This window comes from Colius striatus, chromosome 3 (genome assembly GCF_028858725.1).
Source record: "Colius striatus isolate bColStr4 chromosome 3, bColStr4.1.hap1, whole genome shotgun sequence".
NCBI lineage: Eukaryota > Metazoa > Chordata > Aves > Coliiformes > Coliidae > Colius > Colius striatus.
This window is the reverse complement of record NC_084761.1, coordinates 87,547,484-87,560,936: the sequence shown is the minus strand read 5'-3', so window position 1 is coordinate 87,560,936 and position 13,453 is coordinate 87,547,484. Positions and strand designations below refer to the sequence as shown.

The 13,453-nt window shown below is 39.8% G+C and overlaps 1 protein-coding gene across 1 annotated transcript in view; it reads right to left on the bottom strand.

Annotated features, from left to right (window-relative positions):
* The window catches only part of SORCS2 (sortilin related VPS10 domain containing receptor 2), a 574,544-nt gene that overhangs the window by 523,021 nt on the left and 38,070 nt on the right, over positions 1-13,453 (bottom strand). The gene's annotated exons all lie outside the window — the stretch shown is intronic.

The window sequence follows — 13,453 nt, the reverse complement described above, 5'->3', positions numbered from 1 at the left end:
CAGCCGAAAAGATGATGCATCTAAAAGACTATTTCAGAAATCTGCACCGAAGCCTATGATCAAGTCATTGAAATAAAGGCTAAAATACTGTAAGACTTATCCTAAAGGTGCAAAACATTTATCTAAGAAACTTGTTTCCAAATGATGCACGCCATGAAACTTAGGAAGGTCATCAGAGACTACAGGTGCTTGGCACTGATACAGATCAGGTCACTTGATTATTTAAGAGGGATAAAATCTCATATAAAAGAGAGACTCCACATCCCAGATTTGGAGCCTTCTCATAGACCAGGCTGAGTCCCTTTCCTTGGACAGGAGGAAAACAGAAAGCAAGAGGTAGTAGTCCAAAGATCACCCATGAGATGATGCTGATTTAGGGGTCTACCTTTAGCTGTGTCTGGGATTTGAAAATTTTGCTTGCTGTTACTTCATGTATGAGTAAAAGCACTCCACTTTCCAGCCTCTCAGGACAGAATTAAAAAACTAGTAAATAATAGCTGCCATTAAATATGAAACTATTTCTGGAACCCTCAAGGTAAATAAAGAACCCATATCTTATCTAGCCCTCAATATAAAAGGATAAAAAATTCTTGAGGTCATATTTTACTCTCCCCTGATAGTACACAGTACAATTTATTAGCCTGTGGACAGCAAGGAATATCTTATGATATATTAATATAGGCAGAGAATCACCCACCTCTGCTGATTAGACCCAGAAGGCACTCAAAAGTTTATTTTCCTCTAGTGTCTTCCATTCTGAAGACCTTGGAAAATGTGAATCCAGATGATTCCACTGACTTGTCTTCTCTACATAAATGGCAATTTAGAAGACAGAAATGTGAAAAGGCTGCTGTCTGCTAAGCTCGATACGTTGTATTTGGAGAGAAGGCCATCGTTGACCTGATAAACTGAAACTGATAAATCTTGGGTTGTATCCATATCATGAGAAAACATTAATCATGTGGACTGAAAAGAAAACCATAATGTTATATTATATTTGCTTCATCTCCAGGAATATCCCTAGAAATGCACATTTCAGGAATTAAACATGAACTATTTAGCAACCCTTACATTGTGTCTGGAAAGGACTATCCTGCTTCAAAAAATGACTATAATGTGTACATCAAAAGAGGAAGGAAAGCTCTGAGAGTCTATGCAGTATTTAAATATTGCTGAACTACAAATGTAATGGCTAATTCAAGAGAAAAAAAAAAGTCATTTATTTCTTTAAGACTGAGCAGTCATAAGGGTCTTGACTGGTTCAAATGACCAAAAACTACAATGAAGAATATCTCTTGAGCTGCACAGTTATCACATCACCTTTGTTGCTTTGCAGAGTAACAAGCTACAGGCTGTATTACCTGGGGAAAATGTCCTCTTATTTCTCCTGTGCATTTTTGTATTAACAGATTTGTATCACACAGGTTTTCTACCCTTTATTTCACATCTGTTATCACGGGAGAGAGTGCTATCAGGAATGAAAGTGCTCTTTTTTTTAACTGATTAAAAAAATAGGTATGATACATTAAAAATTGTACAAAAACATAGTCATGGAGGGCAACCATGCTGTATAACACATCCAGCACTTAAAAGTTCAAAATATCAACTATAAATATAGTAATCAAATTCCCAGAACCAAAATGCATAGCTGACATGTGCTTAACACTGACATTGTAGAAGTACTGCCAGGCGACAGCCAGCTGAAGCCTGTTAAATCACTAAACTCCAACGACTGTATCATATTAAAAACAGTGTATGTTTGGAAGAGCTGGGCAGAGCATTTGGAAAGACTTCTCAGTACTAGCTGGCACTCTTCTTGCACAAAATCTTGGTTTAACAGAGACTGATGTAAACATAAACCATTAAACTGAACTGCACTTGTCTGGGAAGGAAGCTTCTTATTCTTGATGGCAACACCCATGACATAGCTCTTGTCTCCATCAAGACAGACAGAAAGTAACAACTTCGGGATAGCACAGCCCATATTGACCTCAAACTGTCTCAAGTAATTTAATTACGAGAGGGAGCACAGAATCAGGAATTACCCTACTACATTGACTTCTGATTATAGATGATGAGTATAAATTTGGGGAAATAAGCCTAGTCAGATGTGCAAGATAACCATCAGGACAAAGACTGTCGTTAAGCAAAGACACTGATGAGCTGGCCATACATTTGTCTCCTCTCTCCCCCATACAACAGCAAATTCTTTCAGGTTTTTTGTTGTGGGTTTGTTTGTTTGATGTTTGTTTTAATTTAGAAATGTCTCTACTACCTCTAAATAAACTTGTCAAGGTAGAGAAAAACATTAAGGCACACAGGTGCAAGAGCCATCAACTGAAGAACAGTTACTGTGGTATCTTCTCAGGTAGTTTTTAATATTCTCTTCCTCCTGCTGTTTTTTAGGAACAGAGAAAACCTCAAACTGTAATTATCACAACAAATTAAAGAATATTGGCAAACTCTTCATATGAGCATCCAACCTTGCTATGCCTGCCATGCCCTCTTGCTCACAAGCAGACATGAATCTCTTTGCTGCTGCCATCAAGAGCTCTATTATCAGAATAAAAACTGTTGGGGGAAAAAAGGACTCCCATGATGGTCATTTCATCCTAACCCCTCTTCTGACCCTTGCTCTGAGTTCATCTTCAAGTGCCTTCATCCATATCAAGAAAAGCATACAGAAGCCAAAAAGCCTCATAAAACATTTGACTCATCACGGCTGTTAAATCATTTCAAAGCACCAAGCTGAAAACAGCATCCTATGCCTTTTCTGAGAATTCAACAAAGCGGAGAATCTTACATGACTGACAGGTGTTTGACAAACCATATCCCATAAGGAGTCTCAGACTGACTTCAGATCACTATGCAAAGAATCAAAAAATATCTTTTCTTTTCAGAGTCTTCACAGAAACATTTGTATCCATGCTAATGAGGAGAATGAGACAACACCAAATTCATTCTAGAAAGTTCATCACTCTACTGGAGATTGGAAGGGATAACAGCCTCAGTTTCTGGTACAGTCATTCAAATCCCAAAATAGGTTAAAATTTGTTCGTTCTGAACATTTGTATTCTCTCAAAATAATCAATTTATGTTGCTATTAAAAAAAACCACCAAAAACAACACTTTAAATGTCTGCCTCGGTGAGCAAACTCTCCAAACTGAAAACTCACACAGGAAGATGGGTCCTCCCCTTGGCTGGTTTACATCGTTGTAATTAATTCAGGTACTGAATCTCACCAGTTGAGAATCTGGTATATCAAATAATTTAATTTCATGGATGGCTCTACATAGCGCAGTTAGATGTAGCTGCTGCTGATACACAAATGTTTGTGGCTTTAATGAAGTCTGATCCTCTCTGGATTGCAGGCAGGTGGCAGGGAGCAGCAGGGCAGTGAGTGCCTGTCTCCTCACACGTCCATCGGTGTGGGGATGGCTGCAGCTTCCCACAAGTGCATGTGGGCACCAGGGCAGCATCTGGGAGGCAACTCCAGGACATGAAGTCCAAACTGAGTTCTCCTGGGCAAAGCCAAGCAGGGTTGCTGGCTGAACACGTGCAAGACTCCCTGTTCAGCTCATTCCAATAAGAGTCTGTCTCATAAGAGACAAAGGTTTTAAGTATTAAGAAATTTGTTGCTGTGGTGATGTTGATGATTCACCCTTAGCCTGTGGCTTTACACCTAACTGCCACAGCACAAACGTCATACACATGACACTGTCAGACTCTTGCACTTACGTGTAGAATAGAATCCAAGCCAGCAAAGCACATTTGCCCACGCTCACCTCTCTTGGTACTGCAGTGAGACTTAGTCACGCGCTTAAGTGACTTGTTGACTAAAGATGGATTAAATCTATGTCTGTAGTCAAATGTATGCTGAAGTGTTTGTCTAAAAAGGGACATAAGTCTGCCTTTAGTTTGGTTTGCTTCCTTCATCTGTGTAGATTTGTGGTGGTAGTTTCTATAGGTTCATAGACAGAGGGATAAAGATTCTTCTACTACTATTTCATCTCCCAGGACTAACTGGGAGATTTCAGGCTGGAAGAGAATAACAAAAATCATAGACCACAAACAGAGTTTTGAAAAATGCATTAAAACTGGCTTGAGCAATTTTCTTTTCAAAATAAAACTCTTCAAAGATAAGAAAAACTCCCAAACCACGGAGCAATACTGGCTTTGGCTCCCTTGAAATTTTTCAAGTAGCTCAGTATCATTACATGGATTCTCGTAAAGAAAAAAGAAAAAACAGGGCTCCAAACACCAATGACCTGACTCTGATCTTGGTTATTCAGGTGTAAATAGAAAGAAACTCTACTGAAGCCACTGTCATCTCCTTAATCTCAGTACATTATGCAAACCACATGCAATATTTGTCAAAGATCAAAGGTCTGAGACTTACCTAGACGATTGCAGAACTTGGCCTGGAGAATCCAAATTGAAGATTATTAAAGAAATGTGCAAACAAAAGCACAATAATTACACTACTTCCCATCACAGTCATTATTTTGTAGATATTTACAATGGCAAGCAATGGCCAGATGCTTCCATATTTAGAATCCAAAAGAAGCAAAATTAAGAAAATCAATGTTAAGGTCACTGGGTCATATTCAGTTATCCGCATCCCAAAACAGATGTATGTTGTCATTGTTATGCAGTACATAGTAAGACATGATCCATTCCATCAGCTGTAACAGAAACATTTTTTACACACTCCCTCTCCCAAAAAGTAGGCAAACTGTTCAGCAATCACTCTGCACATAAATTCCCAGTGAAAAGACTTTTTTTTGTTTTGTGTGGCCTCTAACATGTCCACCATGAGTTTGGCAGCATCCTGTATAAGCTATCTGGAAAAGCCTGCTCTCAAGCCAAGATTTAAAGGATCTTTAAGAAGAAGAAAAGAGGCAGACACATACAACCCGTGACAGTTTTGATTCTGGACAGTTGCCAGTGTTCAGCACAGCTTTAATGTTAAGATACACAAAATTCTTGTGCGTGTAGATTTTATAATGTGTTTCTTACTCATGGGAGCCATATTTCTCGCTCAGACATATAGAATACAAACAAACATGTATAACTTCTTTCCAGGAATGCATTTCATACATAATGAATTTCCTGATCAGACACAGATCCATTGCACAGGACATTTGCGTTTCAGTCACATGGTCTAAAAACATTTAGAGAAAGGTGTTTCCAAGAAATGCCAATGAAACATTTTTATTGATCAGCTTCATGCTTCATCTAACATACTAAGATGTTTGGTGTCTGATCCACAGTAACTGAACCATCAAATTCTTGTTTCCTTAATTAATTTATTTAAGGCAAAATATGTACAGCTGATATTTCAATGGGCTAATTTGCAAACTAAGGTAGTGGTGGGATTCTTTTAGATGATCTGTGTGTTTCACAAGTCTGGGGATATATAATAAAAAAAAAGAGTCGAGAAAGTAATGAAATTTTTTAAATACAGTTGTTTGAATTTAGATAACATAATTTTTTTATCTGCCTTAGAAAAATTAGCCTGAAATATACTAATAATGTATTTTTTTCAATATGTATGTTAGCCAAGCCTCCCCTGCATTCTCAGAACTGTCAGCAGTTTTATTTTTAACCATAAATCACAGAACAAAAGGATAACACAAAACTCACTATAAAACAAAAGTAAACGCACTAACCATTATGATCATTGCTTCTGGATTAGTGTTCAACCTTCTGAAAGTGGAAGAGAAAACGCCAACATTCAAGTGGTTTTAAATCAGGGAAGAAAAGCTAGGTTAGTACAATTGTCTTTTTTGCTTTTCTAAAAACTCTTGCCAAGAGAGTCCACCTACAGCTCTCCAAAACAGATCTCAAAAGTAGTCATGTCTAACACCTTCTGGAAAGATGCCAGCAGATATATGTCCTCCAAAAAAACCCCGTCAGCTTCTCATCGGTGGAGAATCCCACACAGAAATGTGCTCTCCTCTCCAAAACTGCCACCCCAGGTACAGGGCAGGGAGTCCCAAGTCAGACAGTGTTGTGAGGGGCCACAGGTCATACAGGCACCAACTGGCCTCGCTGCAGCTGCAGCGGGGTCTGCTGAGATAGCACAGCCTCACTGCTTCCAGCATACACACACAGCAGCTTCTGAGGGTACCACAGCCTTTTAAAGGTTAGATACAAAGCCTGTGTCTGAAAGAAAAAGTTCTTATGGCACCATTTGCCACAGGCACTAAAATGTCATTGCAAATTCAGCTATTAGAGAATACATAAATATCTTCAGGGCAAGCAGTGGTTATATTCTCTGCATTAACTTGCCGGTAATCTTCTATTTAAATGGTCTCTGCTCCCTCTCATCTATGTTAGGCTTCCACCTAGCCTCTCTCTGAACTCCAGTATCAAGCTAGTCTGACAAAGAAACTTGATCACATCAGCTACGCTAGAAGAGTCACACATCTAGACCCCAGTGGTGCTTAAATCAAGCCAAAGCATGAGGGAGAGCCTTAGCATCAGCAGGAAGAGTGCCAGTCCCACAAGAGTGACACCAATAAGATGTTGCCTTGCTTTCAGGAGAGCAACTAGCAAGTAGCTTTCCCCTGTCTTCTGTGTTAATCCCATTCCTCATGATGATGATGGTAAACCACAGTCTACACTGCTTCCCAACAACCATGCCAGTTATCATCAGTAGGGATAAGATTAAAATTTGAAGAATGTTACGTGCAAAAAAAGCTTTGCTGCTTGTCTCGTAAAATAAGTGACAGTTCCAAAAATCTCTTCCTGCTGTCTGCTCTTGCTCTCATGGAGACTCCTGAACCAATTTTGACCACAGCATGAGCAGATAGCAGTGCCAAAGACAAACAGGAGATGCAATGCTGTACAACTGGTGCTTAATCTACAACCCATATCTGACAACAGAAACAATGTGTCTTCACATTTTATCAGACTAACAAGCATGACAGGAAACCTCAAGCACCTAGATACTTCAAACTGTTGCAAACATCCAAACAATCTTAGCCCAAACTAGAACATTAGTGATCTAATGCACAGTGAACACTTTAAACGATCATATGTGGTTGACTTAGTGCTCTCAGTTGAGCATGGCAACTGACAATGTACGCTCCTAGTCCTTTGCAATGCAAACTAAAACAAAGTCATTTTCAGCATCTTCACGGCAAGATTTTAAATATGGCCACTCGATTGCCTACAAATAGCTCTTCATGTGGGGATGCTTACTCTGAGATCAGAGGATAACACTTCAATTTAGTCACAAATTTGACTTGTCAGTCTAGGGGAAAAGGGAAAATAAAAGTTCATTGTAGAATAAGGATATCCCCATAGGCACATATACCAGTAAAAACTGCAATTGTTTAAAATCACACTTTAATTTTTCCAGTAAAGCTTTTTTACAAGCTGTATCATTATCTAGCCATGTACAGGACTCTGACTGGCCAGGCTGTGAGAAACAAATTATGAGACCTTGAAATATGGTCATAATAAATTAATACAGCCACTGCTCAATTAACCATGATTGGTATTTTTTAATAGAATGATAGTAATTTCAAGAAATATGGGTAAACACTGACAATCACAAGAGCTGTGAACTCTCCCAAGGCATTAACCAGCCAGGAAAAACAGAAGATTGGAAGAAAATTCTTCCAACATTCCTGATGTGTATTTGTGCAACAAAACTGGAGTTCACAGAGATAGTCCTTATTTATATGTCCTATTAAAATGGCATCCTAACATCATGGAACCAGAGTAATTTTGATGAAACTCAAAGAAAAAAGAAGTCAAGTTTTTTTAGGATGAGAAAAAAACATGAATTACCTGTGCAAGGCAGACAAATTATATGAATCTGTTGGTATGGCATCTAAATAAATCTACTGAGCAAAAGTGTGCAGGTTTTCTGTGGCCAAACAAATTGTTTCCAATCCCACCCTTTTTCACTCTTGCTCATTTATATCAAGAACTCTTCCATTACATTCTTTTTTGTAGAAAACAAAAATGTCAAATTATTTTTCAAAATGCTGAAACAGGACTCTGCAAGTATATTTAGGAATAAATCTCAGAAGACTTACACTGTCTCAGCATTTTTATGTCAATTTTATTGTATTTGTACCGATGTCATGAAGCATTCTATCTGGCAGACTTTGAATGTAAGCAATTCATAACAGAATATTTTGAAATAAAGTAATGTAACACATTAGCTACAATGTTCAGTTACACCGTTCAATTTGTCAAATTGCCAACCGAACAACTCATTTGAAAAGACAGATTGTTGCTTATTCTTTAGCTGTCACTTGTGTTACTTCAGCTACTTTTGCCTGACACTTGGCACAGAGTTAGTCAGTCATACTGATGGTTGCCTGATGATCTTTGATAAAACTCACAAACAAAACAGAGATTCTAGAGACTCATCCATCAGTCCAGAGAGTAAATTGATAGCCCAGATAGTGGCTCCAGGGAAGAAACCCCTGCATGCCACACATGCTGGTAGATATTACTGACACAATCTAGTCACGGCATCTTTCCCAAGACTGGGAAATTACTGGGATAAATTATGTGGATTTTCTGGGCTAACAAATGTCTTGAGATGCTGAATCTCTAGATCTTTTAAGTATTTTTGCAAATTCTGCCTGCTGAGGGCTTCTTTTGAAGTTAAGGCATTTGAAATAGCTATCCAATATGAAAACAAAACAAAACACTTTGCAGAATGTGTAGAGATTTTCCAGGCTTGATCCAAAGACTCTGGAGATCCAATCAGACACCTTCCACCAGGGACTCCACTGAGACCACCACTGACTTTTTTATCAGCCACCTAACAGTTATGATGCCACATAAGCAAGCTGCCACTCTCCCTTTCAGAGGCTTCACGTTTAACTCACCTATATATTTCTATATCCTGCTTAGTGTTCCATGGGTGGAGCACAAATAAGACTCTATAAAACGATGGCGTTACAGAAATAATAACAGTATGTCCACTGTCTGCCACTTTCCCTCTCCCCTTCATATGCACATATACAGCAATAACCTTCATGCATCTTAAAGCTGCAACTGCTCACTCGTGTGTGAAAATGAACTTCAGACTTCTACCAGTGATGAGGACAGAAGCCTAATGGTTTTGTCCAAATTAGCTCTTGAATTGGGTCATATATATTTTAATGAAGTAGAAGCTAATGTAGGGGCTGGAGTCAGGAAGCTGGTTGTTAGATGAGCGCCTGTGATTGCTTTTGTCCTTGGTTTGATTAGTTTGGCAATCACAATCATTTACATAAACTGTGAATACTTTACAAAGGGGGAACCACATCCCAAAGGAACCTACAGCCTATTCATAAAAATAGTTTAATGTGCAAATAAATGCCAGGTCATTTTATTGTCAGCCCGTGTGTTGCTCATTGACATAGCAACTCAGGTGGCTGAGGCATCTCTGCATCGACCAGCACTGCCTCACAGACCTAAGCATGGATCACTGTGGGAAACAAAATGAACATCAGGTGAAAAGGGTTGGAGAGTTTTCCCTCTCATCCCAGTAAATGGGTATGTACATTCTAACAACAATTATAATCTCCATCAAGCACATCACTAAAAACGATTTAAAATCTGCCCTGGTTTATCAACATGGCCTTGTCTCAGCAGATTCAGTCTTCTCCAGCAGGACCACAATGCACAGACTTAGTCATAAAGCACAGATGTGCACAGAAAATGATGGTATACAGAGTCAGACAGTTTGTAGTCTAAATCAGTTTCATTTGCCCACAGAACTGATGCAGACTGCAAGCTTTTCCACTGGCTGGTGTGCTTTCAGACATGAAGTCAACCCATCTACCCCAGACGAGAATATATAATGTGCATCCTGATGCTCCTTCCTGGTCATTTTGTCTGAGCACATCAATTGAGAACTTCATTACTCCTCACTTATGAAAAGGGTACCTTCATATCTTTTTCACATACTGGACTGAGACAACCAAAACATTTCATCTTTGCTGAGCAGTAGCTGGAAAGTGTTATCAACTTCATGATAACTCTAATTCTTTGGGGAAGCCTTTTCTTCAACATTTTCATCTGTTGCACAGGTGAATCATCATTATGTAAAAAGATATATTAATAAAAATAATGACTGGACATTAAACCTGTTTCAATGGAATTATCCATTTAAGCACACTAAATAAGCGCTATCATCTCTTGTTGGAAATTGGCATCTTCCTGAAACCCTCAGAGGTTAAAAATGCTCATATAGGAACATCCCAGTGATATTAGTTCACATATGTTTCACTGAAGGCACCATGGCTGCACCTCCTCCTATAAATTAAAGAGCTGTCACGAGGCCCCACACGTATTGGGCTGAAGTCAACATGGCCAACAATTCCTTGACTCAGCCTGAGAACCATGGTGATACAGAGGCCAGTCCCAAGGGGAGGAGCAGTCGGAGGTATCCTGGTTTGGAGGACACATTGTTTGAGCAAAGCTGTGATAGCCCTGGGCTGCCCTCACAACTGTCATGCTCTAAACCAGTGTGTGATCCCAGGCCCATTTATGTTGGTACTACAGGTCTGCCCTGCCTATGGACCTTGTGATTATCTCAAGTAGGAGAACTATGAGACTCCTTGCCAAAAGATGTCATGACCACCATGATTTTACATGGCCTTCAGGGGAGTACTTGAGTTGGACAAGTAGTTAAGAGACGCATTGAGAGTTACTGTGTAAATGAATTATATCAGGTTCAAGAAATCCTCTGAGCTAAATGTTGTTTGAGGCTAAGAGAACATTCATGGAAATATCCGACACGCTTGTTTGCTTCTTACTCTCTGGGTCTGCTTATTATAGTCACTGTTGGAGATGGGGTATTGGGTTAGGTGAAGCCTTTGTCTGACTCAGTACAGCTGTCACGTTATTATGCAAAAGTGGTAACATCCATATGAGTTTACTGTGACAGAGCAGATATGAGGAAACGTTCAAGAAAACAGAGGAGCTGAGAAGTAATTTGGCAAGTAATATTTTGGCAGCAGTGCTGGCTTAATAGCCTCCGTTCTGCCTGACCTCACCCATTTATTCCTACCACTCCCTTCTTTGTGCTTGTACAGCTGTTTGCATAGCCACATCATGAACCAAGCTCGAAAAATGATTTGGATATGACACCTCTCTTCTTTTCTTTCCCTCCACTCGCTTTCTGTGGGTTACTTTTCAGCCAGTTCAGTATCCAGATTTAGCTGCTGCACAGCTGAACAAGCAGTTTGCCAGGACAACACCAGAAGCTGCACAAATCAAGAACATGTGTCCAGGGCCAGGAGGTGTTTATGCTCAGCATAAGCAAAACTTAGAAGGTACCATCACCACCATCAGCCCACAGCCGGAGACATCTCAGGGTAACGGAAAAAAGTGGCTCTGCCCAGGGCAGGAGCAGAGCTTGTTGTCTAGCCACAGCAATGGCTGGGAAGACACTTCCTACCTGGTCTAGAAAAGATAGTGCTTCAACAGAGATCAGAAAGAAGTTGTTTGTACAGACATTCCTTGCATCATAACTCTGACAAAAGTAAGAGCTCTCCTAGGAGAAACCAAGCCACATTGAGTTTAAAAATGGGACGTGGCCCAGGTACCTGTAAATCACCTGAGGATGTTCCTGCTAAGCAGAATTACTGTGTTTCTTAAACAGTAGTTATTGAGTACATTTGGCTTTAATTAGTTCTCTGGGCAATTTCCCGATTAGGAACATCCTGATTAAGTGGAAAATGATACACTGCCTTTGCATTCTCTATAAACAACATATGGCAGTTTACTACCTAGGTACACATGGTGGCTGAGCAGAACACAAAGCAGAGGAGGGACTTGGGTACTACTAATAGCTGCTTTCTGAACATGGGCAGTAAATGACAATTTGGCCTCCATCTCCTTGCACAATCCAGTCTGTCACCTTTGCCTCACAGGAAACAAGAAAAATGCATTAGGGAACAGCAAGATGCCATAAAAAGCCTCTTCTTTCTCATGTATGCAGCATTTAAAGGCAGGCACTGCTGTTCATGTTGCTTTCCTAACAGCGTGCCAGAAGCAGGAACCAGCTCCTGCCAGAGGTTGTGTTACTTCAATACAGGTGGACCAACACAGTGAAATACAGTATTCAACAGAATCCTTTACTGCCTCAAAATAACAGCAGCAGTCACTAAACAGTGGTATGAGTGTTGGCAGTCAGATTATGCCACCTGAATGACTGAAGGGCTCTGACTGCATATACTAAACTCCTCTCAAACTACATACTACTACACATTCTTGGATACTATTTCCTAGGCCAGCTAGAGGAAATCGACAGAGGCTGCATATGGATAACTTAACAAATGAATTGGGACACTACAGACAGTTTAAACTCTGGACTTCATTAGGTTCAAAACACAAACACAAGTCAAAAAAATACCAACTGAGCATCAATCAAGGTATTGATGTCACTCTAGACTTTCTCTTTTCAACAAATTCTTTGAAGGTGAAGGAATTGGGTGAACTTCAACAGAAAGGTTATATAATACGACCACAAAACCACAAGAGAAGAAACGGAATGCAGACACAAAAGCTGATTTCTAAGAAGCTCCAAAACTAAAATCATTTCACCTCTCTCAACCTTTAAGGATACAACCATCTCTAGTAGATTCTCCCAATACATACATACCAGCTAAAATTAGGCTCATGGTTGTGACTCATCCAAGTGGCTGCCAATCTCTTAGTTAAAAAAGGAAACAATTCCAGCAGTTGTGTGCCCTGTGCTGCACAAGATGCTGGAATCCAACCTGGAGCAAAGCAGCTTCATGGCTGAAGAGTGAAAAAACAACAGAGGTAACATGTTTCTTAAAAGTCAAGATCCTTTCTGATACATTATTTAAAATCACAGAAAACACAATTGCCTGTGCTGATTCTGCTCAACAGCTGTTGTTTGAAAGATTGATCAAGTATCCGATTAACCCATTTGCTTGAAGAACACTCCTCTGGCAGTCAAAAGGATTCTGTATCTGTACTGGTTCTGTACCTGTTAAAGAAAAACTGCACCATGTTAACTGAAATAGACAACGCTTTCAGTGTTAACCCAGTTACGTGAAAAGCACTGTCACACCTCTGTACTGAAGCACACCAAACCCTGCCTGACTTGAGACAGCCTCATCAGGAGCCAAGGGAAAAATTGTTTCAGAGCAATTATGTCTGTCTGTTTAAACTGGAATCTTCTGCAGGAAAGAACCCTGCCTTCCAAGGGTGATAAGCAGTCAGCTCATGTTTAATTCACTGGAAGCAAGAGGCAGTTCTTCTGGACATAAACTCCTTAAAGAATAAATTATAACAGAAGGAATCCAGCGGGACTGCCACTACATTTAAAGACAAAATTCCCATTGAATTCAGCAAGACAAAAGTAGGCTTTGATACACGTTCCACACAAAGTTGCAGCAGACTTTGGTCTGTCCCCAAAAGGGGCAGAGTTGTCACAGCACTAATGAAATGGAAGGG